The 16,410-nt window shown below is 41.7% G+C and overlaps 2 non-coding genes across 2 annotated transcripts; both read right to left on the bottom strand.

Moving 5' to 3' along the window:
* Positions 1–3,084: 3,084 nt before the first annotated feature.
* trnar-ccu (transfer RNA arginine (anticodon CCU)) lies at positions 3,085–3,157 on the bottom strand. The gene has a single exon. It is a non-coding gene; the product is annotated as a tRNA-Arg (tRNA).
* A 12,539-nt stretch (positions 3,158–15,696) lies between these two features.
* trnar-ccu (transfer RNA arginine (anticodon CCU)) lies at positions 15,697–15,769 on the bottom strand. The gene has a single exon. It is a non-coding gene; the product is annotated as a tRNA-Arg (tRNA).
* Positions 15,770–16,410: the final 641 nt, after the last annotated feature.

The following is a 16,410-nucleotide window of genomic DNA, read 5'->3' as shown; positions in this document are numbered from 1 at the left end:
GGGCTCTTGCTAAAGCTTGCGGATGTCCAGTACCCACGATGAACGCAACCTATACTTCTGGAATATATCAGAGGGCTCTGTTCTCAGTACAGTCTATTCTAGTCAGACACCTGAGAGACAGAAAAATGAAAAGTCAGTACAATGCTTCAACTCAATTTTGTTTCTGTACTGCTTTGTGCAAACACGACCATAGCTGAAGGGAATTAGCAGATCTTTTGTCATTTCAATCATTATGAATTTCAGTTTCCCTTTCACCCACTGAGCAGAGGACTTAGCAGATCTTTTGTATTTTCAATCTTTCTGGATTTCAGTTTCCCTTTCACCCAATCTTTGACATCCAGTGACATTTGAAAAATACACACGTTGTTCCGCGTCACCTCTTTTGGCCAAATATGTAGAAGTCTGGAGGTCCTGGAGAAGATTCAGCAAGAGATCTTTGATAAGATAGGCCAGTGTAACACATCTCTCGACATTACCCCTTGTCATCACGCCATCTGTTGTCAGCAAATCAACCTCATGGCTCAAGGGAATTAGCAGATCTTTTGTACAAGCATATGAACATATCAACTTGGCAAACATGCTTTTAAGTTTTGAAATTTCCAGGTCTACTTCTAAACATCTTGTCGAGCACCATTTTCATTCACTTTCTTGAAAGGGACTTACATTTTTTACAACACAAGCTTGAATTTGTAGGTTATTTTGAGTGTCTATTGGGATTTGCTAGAGTGAAGCATGAAGTGCCTTGAAGAGTTTCATTAAATTAAAACATTGAAAGAAATGCTATAGAGTGAATTCACCCTGTCTTTAGAGGCTTTCTATCAATTTTTGACTCACACCCCTCTGACATTGAAAGGTGTGCTATTTTTGGACTAAAGGAATGCTTTTTTAGGACTAAAGCTGACTTAGCAGAGGATGGTTTCGATCCATCGACCTCTGGGTTATGGGCCCAGCACGCTTCCGCTGCGCCACTCTGCTTTCCCAGAACCCCAGATGGGACTCGAACCCACAATCCCTGGCTTAGGAGTCCAGTGCCTTATCCATTAGGCCACTGGGGCTCTTGCTAAAGCTTGCGGATGTCCAGTACCCACGATGAACGCAACCTATACTTCTGGAATATATCAGAGGGCTCTGTTCTCAGTACAGTCTGTTCTAGTCAGACACCTGAGAGACAGAAAAATGAAAAGTCAGTACAATGCTTCAACTCAATTTTGTTTCTGTACTGCTTTGTGCAAACACGACCATAGCTGAAGGGAATTAGCAGATATTTTGTCATTTCAATCATTATGAATTTCAGTTTCCCTTTCACCCACTGAGCAGGGGACTTAGCAGATCTTTTGTATTTTCAATCTTTCTGGATTTCAGTTTCCCTTTCACCCAATCTTTGACATCCAGTGACATTTGAAAAATACACACGTTGTTCCGCGTCACCTCTTTTGGCCAAATATGTAGAAGTCTGGAGGTCCTGGAGAAGATTCAGCAAGAGATCTTTGATAAGATAGGCCAATGTAACACATCTCTCGACATTACCCCTTGTCATCACGCCATCTGTTGTCAGCAAATCAACCTCATGGCTCAAGGGAATTGGCAGATCTTTTGTACAAGCATATGAACATATCAACTTGGCAAACATGCTTTTAAGTTTTGAAATTTCCAGGTCTACTTCTAAACATCTTGTCGAGCACCATTTTCATTCACTTTCTTGAAAGGGACTTAAATTTTTTACAACACAAGCTTGAATTTGTAGGTTATTTTGAGTGTCTATTGGGATTTGCTAGAGTGAAGCATGAAGTGCCTTGAAGAGTTTCATTAAATTAAAACATTGAAAGAAATGCTATAGAGTGAATTCACCCTGTCTTTAGAGGCTTTCTATCAATTTTTGACTCACACCCCTCTGACATTGAAAGGTGTGCTATTTTTGGACTAAAGGAATGCTTTTTTAGGACTAAAGCTGACTTAGCAGAGGATGGTTTCGATCCATCGACCTCTGGGTTATGGGCCCAGCACGCTTTCGCTGCGCCACTCTGCTTTCCCAGCATCCCAGATGGGACTCGAACCCACATTCCCTGGCTTAGGAGGCCAGTGCCTTATGCATTAGGCCACTGGGGCTCTTGCTAAAGCTTGCGGATGTCCAGTACCCACAATGAACGCAACCTATACTTCTGGAATATATCAGAGGGCTCTGTTCTCAGTACAGTCTATTCTAGTCAGACACCTGAGAGACAGAAAAATGAAAAGTCAGTACAATGCTTCAACTCAATTTTGTTTCTGTACTGCTTTGAGCAAACACGACCATAGCTGAAGGGAATTAGCAGATCTTTTGTCATTTCAATCATTATGAATTTCAGTTTCCCTTTCACCCACTGAGCAGGGGACTTAGCAGATCTTTTGTATTTTCAATCTTTCTGGATTTCAGTTTCCCTTTCACCCAATCTTTGACATCCAGTGACATTTGAAAAATACACACGTTGTTCCGCGTCACCTCTTTTGGCCAAATATGTAGAAGTCTGGAGGTCCTGGAGAAGATTCAGCAAGAGATCTTTGATAAGATAGGCCAGTGTAACACATCTCTCGACATTACCCCTTGTCATCACGCCATCTGTTGTCAGCAAATCAACCTCATGGCTCAAGGGAATTAGCAGATCTTTTGTACAAGCATATGAACATATCAACTTGGCAAACATGCTTTTAAGTTTTGAAATTTCCAGGTCTACTTCTAAACATCTTGTCGAGCACCATTTTCATTCACTTTCTTGAAAGGGACTTACATTTTTTACAACACAAGCTTGAATTTGTAGGTTATTTTGAGTGTCTATTGGGATTTGCTAGAGTGAAGCATGAAGTGCCTTGAAGAGTTTCATTAAATTAAAACATTGAAAGAAATGCTATAGAGTGAATTCACCCTGTCTTTAGAGGCTTTCTATCAATTTTTGACTCACACCCCTCTGACATTGAAAGGTGTGCTATTTTTGGACTAAAGGAATGCTTTTTTAGGACTAAAGCTGACTTAGCAGAGGATGGTTTCGATCCATCGACCTCTGGGTTATGGGCCCAGCACGCTTCCGCTGCGCCACTCTGCTTTCCCAGCACCCCAGACGGGACTCGAACCCACAATCCCTGGCTTAGGAGGCCAGTGCCTTATCCATTAGGCCACTGGGGCTCTTGCTAAAGCTTGCGGATGTCCAGTACCCACGATGAACGCAACCTATACTTCTGGAATATATCAGAGGGCTCTGTTCTCAGTACAGTCTGTTCTAGTCAGACACCTGAGAGACAGAAAAATGAAAAGTCAGTACAATGCTTCAACTCAATTTTGTTTCTGTACTGCTTTGTGCAAACACGACCATAGCTGAAGGGAATTAGCAGATCTTTTGTCATTTCAATCATTATGAATTTCAGTTTCCCTTTCACCCACTGAGCAGGGGACTTAGCAGATCTTTTGTATTTTCAATCTTTCTGGATTTCAGTTTCCCTTTCACCCAATCTTTGACATCCAGTGACACTTGAAAAATCCACACGTTGTTCCGCGTCACCTCTTTTGGCCAAATATGTAGAAGTCTGGAGGTCCTGGAGAAGATTCAGCAAGAGATCTTTGATAAGATAGGCCAATGTAACACATCTCTCGACATTACCCCTTGTCATCACGCCATCTGTTATCAGCAAATCAACCTCATGGCTCAAGGGAATTGGCAGATCTTTTGTACAAGCATATGAACATATCAGCTTGGCAAACATGCTTTTAAGTTTTGAAATTTCCAGGTCTACTTCTAAACATCTTGTCGAGCACCATTTTCATTCACTTTCTTGAAAGGGACTTAAATTTTTTACAACACAAGCTTGAATTTGTAGGTTATTTTGAGTGTCTATTGGGATTTGCTAGAGTGAAGCATGAAGTGCCTTGAAGAGTTTCATTAAATTAAAACATTGAAAGAAATGCTATAGAGTGAATTCACCCTGTCTTTAGAGGCTTTCTATCAATTTTTGACTCACACCCCTCTGACATTGAAAGGTGTGCTATTTTTGGACTAAAGGAATGCTTTTTTAGGACTAAAGCTGACTTAGCAGAGGATGGTTTCGATCCATCGACCTCTGGGTTATGGGCCCAGCACGCTTCCGCTGCGCCACTCTGCTTTCCCAGAACCCCAGATGGGACTCAAACCCACAATCCCTGGCTTAGGAGTCCAGTGCCTTATCCATTAGGCCACTGGGGCTCTTGCTAAAGCTTGCGGATGTCCAGTACCCACGATGAACGCAACCTATACTTCTGGAATATATCAGAGGGCTCTGTTCTCAGTACAGTCTGTTCTAGTCAGACACCTGAGAGACAGAAAAATGAAAAGTCAGTACAATGCTTCAACTCAATTTTGTTTCTGTACTGCTTTGTGCAAACACGACCATAGCTGAAGGGAATTAGCAGATATTTTGTCATTTCAATCATTATGAATTTCAGTTTCCCTTTCACCCACTGAGCAGGGGACTTAGCAGATCTTTTGTATTTTCAATCTTTCTGGATTTCAGTTTCCCTTTCACCCAATCTTTGACATCCAGTGACATTTGAAAAATACACACGTTGTTCCGCGTCACCTCTTTTGGCCAAATATGTAGAAGTCTGGAGGTCCTGGAGAAGATTCAGCAAGAGATCTTTGATAAGATAGGCCAATGTAACACATCTCTCGACATTACCCCTTGTCATCACGCCATCTGTTGTCAGCAAATCAACCTCATGGCTCAAGGGAATTGGCAGATCTTTTGTACAAGCATATGAACATATCAGCTTGGCAAACATGCTTTTAAGTTTTGAAATTTCCAGGTCTACTTCTAAACATCTTGTCGAGCACCATTTTCATTCACTTTCTTGAAAGGGACTTAAATTTTTTACAACACAAGCTTGAATTTGTAGGTTATTTTGAGTGTCTATTGGGATTTGCTAGAGTGAAGCATGAAGTGCCTTGAAGAGTTTCATTAAATTAAAACATTGAAAGAAATGCTATAGAGTGAATTCACCCTGTCTTTAGAGGCTTTCTATCAATTTTTGACTCACACCCCTCTGACATTGAAAGGTGTGCTATTTTTGGACTAAAGGAATGCTTTTTTAGGACTAAAGCTGACTTAGCAGAGGATGGTTTCGATCCATCGACCTCTGGGTTATGGGCCCAGCACGCTTCCGCTGCGCCACTCTGCTTTCCCAGCACCCCAGATGGGACTCGAACCCACATTCCCTGGCTTAGGAGGCCAGTGCCTTATGCATTAGGCCACTGGGGCTCTTGCTAAAGCTTGCGGATGTCCAGTACCCACGATGAACGCAACCTATACTTCTGGAATATATCAGAGGGCTCTGTTCTCAGTACAGTCTATTCTAGTCAGACACCTGAGAGACAGAAAAATGAAAAGTCAGTACAATGCTTCAACTCAATTTTGTTTCTGTACTGCTTTGTGCAAACACGACCATAGCTGAAGGGAATTAGCAGATCTTTTGTCATTTCAATCATTATGAATTTCAGTTTCCCTTTCACCCACTGAGCAGAGGACTTAGCAGATCTTTTGTATTTTCAATCTTTCTGGATTTCAGTTTCCCTTTCACCCAATCTTTGACATCCAGTGACATTTGAAAAATACACACGTTGTTCCGCGTCACCTCTTTTGGCCAAATATGTAGAAGTCTGGAGGTCCTGGAGAAGATTCAGCAAGAGATCTTTGATAAGATAGGCCAGTGTAACACATCTCTCGACATTACCCCTTGTCATCACGCCATCTGTTGTCAGCAAATCAACCTCATGGCTCAAGGGAATTAGCAGATCTTTTGTACAAGCATATGAACATATCAACTTGGCAAACATGCTTTTAAGTTTTGAAATTTCCAGGTCTACTTCTAAACATCTTGTCGAGCACCATTTTCATTCACTTTCTTGAAAGGGACTTACATTTTTTACAACACAAGCTTGAATTTGTAGGTTATTTTGAGTGTCTATTGGGATTTGCTAGAGTGAAGCATGAAGTGCCTTGAAGAGTTTCATTAAATTAAAACATTGAAAGAAATGCTATAGAGTGAATTCACCCTGTCTTTAGAGGCTTTCTATCAATTTTTGACTCACACCCCTCTGACATTGAAAGGTGTGCTATTTTTGGACTAAAGGAATGCTTTTTTAGGACTAAAGCTGACTTAGCAGAGGATGGTTTCGATCCATCGACCTCTGGGTTATGGGCCCAGCACGCTTCCGCTGCGCCACTCTGCTTTCCCAGCACCCCAGATGGGACTCGAACTCACATTCCCTGGCTTAGGAGGCCAGTGCCTTATGCATTAGGCCACTGGGGCTCTTGCTAAAGCTTGCGGATGTCCAGTACCCACGATGAACGCAACCTATACTTTTGGAATATATCAGAGGGCTCTGTTCTCAGTACAGTCTGTTCTAGTCAGACACCTGAGAGACAGAAAAATGAAAAGTCAGTACAATGCTTCAACTCAATTTTGTTTCTGTACTGCTTTGTGCAAACACGACCATAGCTGAAGGGAATTAGCAGATATTTTGTCATTTCAATCATTATGAATTTCAGTTTCCCTTTCACCCACTGAGCAGGGGACTTAGCAGATCTTTTGTATTTTCAATCTTTCTGGATTTCAGTTTCCCTTTCACCCAATCTTTGACATCCAGTGACATTTGAAAAATCCACACGTTGTTCCGCGTCACCTCTTTTGGCCAAATATGTAGAAGTCTGGAGGTCCTGGAGAAGATTCAGCAAGAGATCTTTGATAAGATAGGCCAATGTAACACATCTCTCGACATTACCCCTTGTCATCACGCCATCTGTTGTCAGCAAATCAACCTCATGGCTCAAGGGAATTAGCAGATCTTTTGTACAAGCATATGAACATATCAACTTGGCAAACATGCTTTTAAGTTTTGAAATTTCCAGGTCTACTTCTAAACATCTTGTCGAGCACCATTTTCATTCACTTTCTTGAAAGGGACTTAAATTTTTTACAACACAAGCTTGAATTTGTAGGTTATTTTGAGTGTCTATTGGGATTTGCTAGAGTGAAGCATGAAGTGCCTTGAAGAGTTTCATTAAATTAAAACATTGAAAGAAATGCTATAGAGTGAATTCACCCTGTCTTTAGAGGCTTTCTATCAATTTTTGACTCACACCCCTCTGACATTGAAAGGTGTGCTATTTTTGGACTAAAGGAATGCTTTTTTAGGACTAAAGCTGACTTAGCAGAGGATGGTTTCGATCCATCGACCTCTGGGTTATGGGCCCAGCACGCTTCCGCTGCGCCACTCTGCTTTCCCAGAACCCCAGATGGGACTCGAACCCACAATCCCTGGCTTAGGAGTCCAGTGCCTTATCCATTAGGCCACTGGGGCTCTTGCTAAAGCTTGCGGATGTCCAGTACCCACGATGAACGCAACCTATACTTCTGGAATATATCAGAGGGCTCTGTTCTCAGTACAGTCTGTTCTAGTCAGACACCTGAGAGACAGAAAAATGAAAAGTCAGTACAATGCTTCAACTCAATTTTGTTTCTGTACTGCTTTGTGCAAACACGACCATAGCTGAAGGGAATTAGCAGATATTTTGTCATTTCAATCATTATGAATTTCAGTTTCCCTTTCACCCACTGAGCAGGGGACTTAGCAGATCTTTTGTATTTTCAATCTTTCTGGATTTCAGTTTCCCTTTCACCCAATCTTTGACATCCAGTGACATTTGAAAAATACACACGTTGTTCCGCGTCACCTCTTTTGGCCAAATATGTAGAAGTCTGGAGGTCCTGGAGAAGATTCAGCAAGAGATCTTTGATAAGATAGGCCAATGTAACACATCTCTCGACATTACCCCTTGTCATCACGCCATCTGTTGTCAGCAAATCAACCTCATGGCTCAAGGGAATTGGCAGATCTTTTGTACAAGCATATGAACATATCAGCTTGGCAAACATGCTTTTAAGTTTTGAAATTTCCAGGTCTACTTCTAAACATCTTGTCGAGCACCATTTTCATTCACTTTCTTGAAAGGGACTTAAATTTTTTACAACACAAGCTTGAATTTGTAGGTTATTTTGAGTGTCTATTGGGATTTGCTAGAGTGAAGCATGAAGTGCCTTGAAGAGTTTCATTAAATTAAAACATTGAAAGAAATGCTATAGAGTGAATTCACCCTGTCTTTAGAGGCTTTCTATCAATTTTTGACTCACACCCCTCTGACATTGAAAGGTGTGCTATTTTTGGACTAAAGGAATGCTTTTTTAGGACTAAAGCTGACTTAGCAGAGGATGGTTTCGATCCATCGACCTCTGGGTTATGGGCCCAGCACGCTTCCGCTGCGCCACTCTGCTTTCCCTGCACCCCAGATGGGACTCGAACCCACATTCCCTGGCTTAGGAGGCCAGTGCCTTATGCATTAGGCCACTGGGGCTCTTGCTAAAGCTTGCGGATGTCCAGTACCCACGATGAACGCAACCTATACTTCTGGAATATATCAGAGGGCTCTGTTCTCAGTACAGTCTATTCTAGTCAGACACCTGAGAGACAGAAAAATGAAAAGTCAGTACAATGCTTCAACTCAATTTTGTTTCTGTACTGCTTTGTGCAAACACGACCATAGCTGAAGGGAATTAGCAGATCTTTTGTCATTTCAATCATTATGAATTTCAGTTTCCCTTTCACCCACTGAGCAGAGGACTTAGCAGATCTTTTGTATTTTCAATCTTTCTGGATTTCAGTTTCCCTTTCACCCAATCTTTGACATCCAGTGACATTTGAAAAATACACACGTTGTTCCGCGTCACCTCTTTTGGCCAAATATGTAGAAGTCTGGAGGTCCTGGAGAAGATTCAGCAAGAGATCTTTGATAAGATAGGCCAGTGTAACACATCTCTCGACATTACCCCTTGTCATCACGCCATCTGTTGTCAGCAAATCAACCTCATGGCTCAAGGGAATTAGCAGATCTTTTGTACAAGCATATGAACATATCAACTTGGCAAACATGCTTTTAAGTTTTGAAATTTCCAGGTCTACTTCTAAACATCTTGTCGAGCACCATTTTCATTCACTTTCTTGAAAGGGACTTACATTTTTTACAACACAAGCTTGAATTTGTAGGTTATTTTGAGTGTCTATTGGGATTTGCTAGAGTGAAGCATGAAGTGCCTTGAAGAGTTTCATTAAATTAAAACATTGAAAGAAATGCTATAGAGTGAATTCACCCTGTCTTTAGAGGCTTTCTATCAATTTTTGACTCACACCCCTCTGACATTGAAAGGTGTGCTATTTTTGGACTAAAGGAATGCTTTTTTAGGACTAAAGCTGACTTAGCAGAGGATGGTTTCGATCCATCGACCTCTGGGTTATGGGCCCAGCACGCTTCCGCTGCGCCACTCTGCTTTCCCAGCACCCCAGATGGGACTCGAACCCACATTCCCTGGCTTAGGAGGCCAGTGCCTTATGCATTAGGCCACTGGGGCTCTTGCTAAAGCTTGCGGATGTCCAGTACCCACGATGAACGCAACCTATACTTCTGGAATATATCAGAGGGCTCTGTTCTCAGTACAGTCTGTTCTAGTCAGACACCTGAGAGACAGAAAAATGAAAAGTCAGTACAATGCTTCAACTCAATTTTGTTTCTGTACTGCTTTGTGCAAACACGACCATAGCTGAAGGGAATTAGCAGATCTTTTGTCATTTCAATCATTATGAATTTCAGTTTCCCTTTCACCCACTGAGCAGGGGACTTAGCAGATCTTTTGTATTTTCAATCTTTCTGGATTTCAGTTTCCCTTTCACCCAATCTTTGACATCCAGTGACATTTGAAAAATCCACACGTTGTTCCGCGTCACCTCTTTTGGCCAAATATGTAGAAGTCTGGAGGTCCTGGAGAAGATTCAGCAAGAGATCTTTGATAAGATAGGCCAATGTAACACATCTCTCGACATTACCCCTTGTCATCACGCCATCTGTTATCAGCAAATCAACCTCATGGCTCAAGGGAATTGGCAGATCTTTTGTACAAGCATATGAACATATCAGCTTGGCAAACATGCTTTTAAGTTTTGAAATTTCCAGGTCTACTTCTAAACATCTTGTCGAGCACCATTTTCATTCACTTTCTTGAAAGGGACTTAAATTTTTTACAACACAAGCTTGAATTTGTAGGTTATTTTGAGTGTCTATTGGGATTTGCTAGAGTGAAGCATGAAGTGCCTTGAAGAGTTTCATTAAATTAAAACATTGAAAGAAATGCTATAGAGTGAATTCACCCTGTCTTTAGAGGCTTTCTATCAATTTTTGACTCACACCCCTCTGACATTGAAAGGTGTGCTATTTTTGGACTAAAGGAATGCTTTTTTAGGACTAAAGCTGACTTAGCAGAGGATGGTTTCGATCCATCAACCTCTGGGTTATGGGCCCAGCACGCTTCCGCTGCGCCACTCTGCTTTCCCAGCACCCCAGATGGGACTCGAACCCACATTCCCTGGCTTAGGAGGCCAGTGCCTTATGCATTAGGCCACTGGGGATCTTGCTAAAGCTTGCGGATGTCCAGTACCCACGATGAACGCAACCTATACTTCTGGAATATATCAGAGGGCTCTGTTCTCAGTACAGTCTGTTCTAGTCAGACACCTGAGAGACAGAAAAATGAAAAGTCAGTACAATGCTTCAACTCAATTTTGTTACTGTACTGCTTTGTGCAAACACGACCATAGCTGAAGGGAATTAGCAGATCTTTTGTCATTTCAATCATTATGAATTTCAGTTTCCCTTTCACCCACTGAGCAGGGGACTTAGCAGATCTTTTGTATTTTCAATCTTTCTGGATTTCAGTTTCCCTTTCACCCAATTTTTGACATCCAGTGACATTTGAAAAATCCACACGTTGTTCCGCGTCACCTCTTTTGGCCAAATATGTAGAAGTCTGGAGGTCCTGGAGAAGATTCAGCAAGAGATCTTTGATAAGATAGGCCAATGTAACACATCTCTCGACATTACCCCTTGTCATCACGCCATCTGTTATCAGCAAATCAACCTCATGGCTCAAGGGAATTGGCAGATCTTTTGTACAAGCATATGAACATATCAGCTTGGCAAACATGCTTTTAAGTTTTGAAATTTCCAGGTCTACTTCTAAACATCTTGTCGAGCACCATTTTCATTCACTTTCTTGAAAGGGACTTAAATTTTTTACAACACAAGCTTGAATTTGTAGGTTATTTTGAGTGTCTATTGGGATTTGCTAGAGTGAAGCATGAAGTGCCTTGAAGAGTTTCATTAATTTAAAACATTGAAAGAAATGCTATAGAGTGAATTCACCCTGTCTTTAGAGGCTTTCTATCAATTTTTGACTCACACCCCTCTGACATTGAAAGGTGTGCTATTTTTGGACTAAAGGAATGCTTTTTTAGGACTAAAGCTGACTTAGCAGAGGATGGTTTCGATCCATCGACCTCTGGGTTATGGGCCCAGCACGCTTCCGCTGCGCCACTCTGCTTTCCCAGCACCCCAGATGGGACTCGAACCCACATTCCCTGGCTTAGGAGGCCAGTGCCTTATGCATTAGGCCACTGGGGCTCTTGCTAAAGCTTGCGGATGTCCAGTACCCACGATGAACGCAACCTATACTTCTGGAATATATCAGAGGGCTCTGTTCTCAGTACAGTCTATTCTAGTCAGACACCTGAGAGACAGAAAAATGAAAAGTCAGTACAATGCTTCAACTCAATTTTGTTTCTGTACTGCTTTGTGCAAACACGACCATAGCTGAAGGGAATTAGCAGATCTTTTGTCATTTCAATCATTATGAATTTCAGTTTCCCTTTCACCCACTGAGCAGGGGACTTAGCAGATCTTTTGTATTTTCAATCTTTCTGGATTTCAGTTTCCCTTTCACCCAATCTTTGACATCCAGTGACATTTGAAAAATACACACGTTGTTCCGCGTCACCTCTTTTGGCCAAATATGTAGAAGTCTGGAGGTCCTGGAGAAGATTCAGCAAGAGATCTTTGATAAGATAGGCCAATGTAACACATCTCTCGACATTACCCCTTGTCATCACGCCATCTGTTGTCAGCAAATCAACCTCATGGCTCAAGGGAATTGGCAGATCTTTTGTACAAGCATATGAACATATCAGCTTGGCAAACATGCTTTTAAGTTTTGAAATTTCCAGGTCTACTTCTAAACATCTTGTCGAGCACCATTTTCATTCACTTTCTTGAAAGGGACTTAAATTTTTTACAACACAAGCTTGAATTTGTAGGTTATTTTGAGTGTCTATTGGGATTTGCTAGAGTGAAGCATGAAGTGCCTTGAAGAGTTTCATTAAATTAAAACATTGAAAGAAATGCTATAGAGTGAATTCACCCTGTCTTTAGAGGCTTTCTATCAATTTTTGACTCACACCCCTCTGACATTGAAAGGTGTGCTATTTTTGGACTAAAGGAATGCTTTTTTAGGACTAAAGCTGACTTAGCAGAGGATGGTTTCGATCCATCGACCTCTGGGTTATGGGCCCAGCACGCTTCCGCTGCGCCACTCTGCTTTCCCAGCACCCCAGATGGGACTCGAACCCACATTCCCTGGCTTAGGAGGCCAGTGCCTTATGCATTAGGCCACTGGGGCTCTTGCTAAAGCTTGCGGATGTCCAGTACCCACGATGAACGCAACCTATACTTCTGGAATATATCAGAGGGCTCTGTTCTCAGTACAGTCTATTCTAGTCAGACACCTGAGAGACAGAAAAATGAAAAGTCAGTACAATGCTTCAACTCAATTTTGTTTCTGTACTGCTTTGTGCAAACACGACCATAGCTGAAGGGAATTAGCAGATCTTTTGTCATTTCAATCATTATGAATTTCAGTTTCCCTTTCACCCACTGAGCAGAGGACTTAGCAGATCTTTTGTATTTTCAATCTTTCTGGATTTCAGTTTCCCTTTCACCCAATCTTTGACATCCAGTGACATTTGAAAAATACACACGTTGTTCCGCGTCACCTCTTTTGGCCAAATATGTAGAAGTCTGGAGGTCCTGGAGAAGATTCAGCAAGAGATCTTTGATAAGATAGGCCAGTGTAACACATCTCTCGACATTACCCCTTGTCATCACGCCATCTGTTGTCAGCAAATCAACCTCATGGCTCAAGGGAATTAGCAGATCTTTTGTACAAGCATATGAACATATCAACTTGGCAAACATGCTTTTAAGTTTTGAAATTTCCAGGTCTACTTCTAAACATCTTGTCGAGCACCATTTTCATTCACTTTCTTGAAAGGGACTTACATTTTTTACAACACAAGCTTGAATTTGTAGGTTATTTTGAGTGTCTATTGGGATTTGCTAGAGTGAAGCATGAAGTGCCTTGAAGAGTTTCATTAAATTAAAACATTGAAAGAAATGCTATAGAGTGAATTCACCCTGTCTTTAGAGGCTTTCTATCAATTTTTGACTCACACCCCTCTGACATTGAAAGGTGTGCTATTTTTGGACTAAAGGAATGCTTTTTTAGGACTAAAGCTGACTTAGCAGAGGATGGTTTCGATCCATCGACCTCTGGGTTATGGGCCCAGCACGCTTCCGCTGCGCCACTCTGCTTTCCCAGAACCCCAGATGGGACTCGAACCCACAATCCCTGGCTTAGGAGTCCAGTGCCTTATCCATTAGGCCACTGGGGCTCTTGCTAAAGCTTGCGGATGTCCAGTACCCACGATGAACGCAACCTATACTTCTGGAATATATCAGAGGGCTCTGTTCTCAGTACAGTCTGTTCTAGTCAGACACCTGAGAGACAGAAAAATGAAAAGTCAGTACAATGCTTCAACTCAATTTTGTTTCTGTACTGCTTTGTGCAAACACGACCATAGCTGAAGGGAATTAGCAGATATTTTGTCATTTCAATCATTATGAATTTCAGTTTCCCTTTCACCCACTGAGCAGGGGACTTAGCAGATCTTTTGTATTTTCAATCTTTCTGGATTTCAGTTTCCCTTTCACCCAATCTTTGACATCCAGTGACATTTGAAAAATACACACGTTGTTCCGCGTCACCTCTTTTGGCCAAATATGTAGAAGTCTGGAGGTCCTGGAGAAGATTCAGCAAGAGATCTTTGATAAGATAGGCCAATGTAACACATCTCTCGACATTACCCCTTGTCATCACGCCATCTGTTGTCAGCAAATCAACCTCATGGCTCAAGGGAATTGGCAGATCTTTTGTACAAGCATATGAACATATCAACTTGGCAAACATGCTTTTAAGTTTTGAAATTTCCAGGTCTACTTCTAAACATCTTGTCGAGCACCATTTTCATTCACTTTCTTGAAAGGGACTTAAATTTTTTACAACACAAGCTTGAATTTGTAGGTTATTTTGAGTGTCTATTGGGATTTGCTAGAGTGAAGCATGAAGTGCCTTGAAGAGTTTCATTAAATTAAAACATTGAAAGAAATGCTATAGAGTGAATTCACCCTGTCTTTAGAGGCTTTCTATCAATTTTTGACTCACACCCCTCTGACATTGAAAGGTGTGCTATTTTTGGACTAAAGGAATGCTTTTTTAGGACTAAAGCTGACTTAGCAGAGGATGGTTTCGATCCATCGACCTCTGGGTTATGGGCCCAGCACGCTTTCGCTGCGCCACTCTGCTTTCCCAGCATCCCAGATGGGACTCGAACCCACATTCCCTGGCTTAGGAGGCCAGTGCCTTATGCATTAGGCCACTGGGGCTCTTGCTAAAGCTTGCGGATGTCCAGTACCCACAATGAACGCAACCTATACTTCTGGAATATATCAGAGGGCTCTGTTCTCAGTACAGTCTATTCTAGTCAGACACCTGAGAGACAGAAAAATGAAAAGTCAGTACAATGCTTCAACTCAATTTTGTTTCTGTACTGCTTTGAGCAAACACGACCATAGCTGAAGGGAATTAGCAGATCTTTTGTCATTTCAATCATTATGAATTTCAGTTTCCCTTTCACCCACTGAGCAGGGGACTTAGCAGATCTTTTGTATTTTCAATCTTTCTGGATTTCAGTTTCCCTTTCACCCAATCTTTGACATCCAGTGACATTTGAAAAATACACACGTTGTTCCGCGTCACCTCTTTTGGCCAAATATGTAGAAGTCTGGAGGTCCTGGAGAAGATTCAGCAAGAGATCTTTGATAAGATAGGCCAGTGTAACACATCTCTCGACATTACCCCTTGTCATCACGCCATCTGTTGTCAGCAAATCAACCTCATGGCTCAAGGGAATTAGCAGATCTTTTGTACAAGCATATGAACATATCAACTTGGCAAACATGCTTTTAAGTTTTGAAATTTCCAGGTCTACTTCTAAACATCTTGTCGAGCACCATTTTCATTCACTTTCTTGAAAGGGACTTACATTTTTTACAACACAAGCTTGAATTTGTAGGTTATTTTGAGTGTCTATTGGGATTTGCTAGAGTGAAGCATGAAGTGCCTTGAAGAGTTTCATTAAATTAAAACATTGAAAGAAATGCTATAGAGTGAATTCACCCTGTCTTTAGAGGCTTTCTATCAATTTTTGACTCACACCCCTCTGACATTGAAAGGTGTGCTATTTTTGGTCTAAAGGAATGCTTTTTTAGGACTAAAGCTGACTTAGCAGAGGATGGTTTCGATCCATCGACCTCTGGGTTATGGGCCCAGCACGCTTCCGCTGCGCCACTCTGCTTTCCCAGCACCCCAGACGGGACTCGAACCCACAATCCCTGGCTTAGGAGGCCAGTGCCTTATCCATTAGGCCACTGGGGCTCTTGCTAAAGCTTGCGGATGTCCAGTACCCACGATGAACGCAACCTATACTTCTGGAATATATCAGAGGGCTCTGTTCTCAGTACAGTCTGTTCTAGTCAGACACCTGAGAGACAGAAAAATGAAAAGTCAGTACAATGCTTCAACTCAATTTTGTTTCTGTACTGCTTTGTGCAAACACGACCATAGCTGAAGGGAATTAGCAGATCTTTTGTCATTTCAATCATTATGAATTTCAGTTTCCCTTTCACCCACTGAGCAGGGGACTTAGCAGATCTTTTGTATTTTCAATCTTTCTGGATTTCAGTTTCCCTTTCACCCAATCTTTGACATCCAGTGACACTTGAAAAATCCACACGTTGTTCCGCGTCACCTCTTTTGGCCAAATATGTAGAAGTCTGGAGGTCCTGGAGAAGATTCAGCAAGAGATCTTTGATAAGATAGGCCAATGTAACACATCTCTCGACATTACCCCTTGTCATCACGCCATCTGTTATCAGCAAATCAACCTCATGGCTCAAGGGAATTGGCAGATCTTTTGTACAAGCATATGAACATATCAGCTTGGCAAACATGCTTTTAAGTTTTGAAATTTCCAGGTCTACTTCTAAACATCTTGTCGAGCACCATTTTCATTCACT

The sequence above is a fragment of the Brachyhypopomus gauderio genome, chromosome 10, assembly GCF_052324685.1.
Source record: "Brachyhypopomus gauderio isolate BG-103 chromosome 10, BGAUD_0.2, whole genome shotgun sequence".
Classification (NCBI taxonomy): domain Eukaryota; kingdom Metazoa; phylum Chordata; class Actinopteri; order Gymnotiformes; family Hypopomidae; genus Brachyhypopomus; species Brachyhypopomus gauderio.
This window is presented reverse-complemented; position numbering and strand designations above follow the sequence as displayed.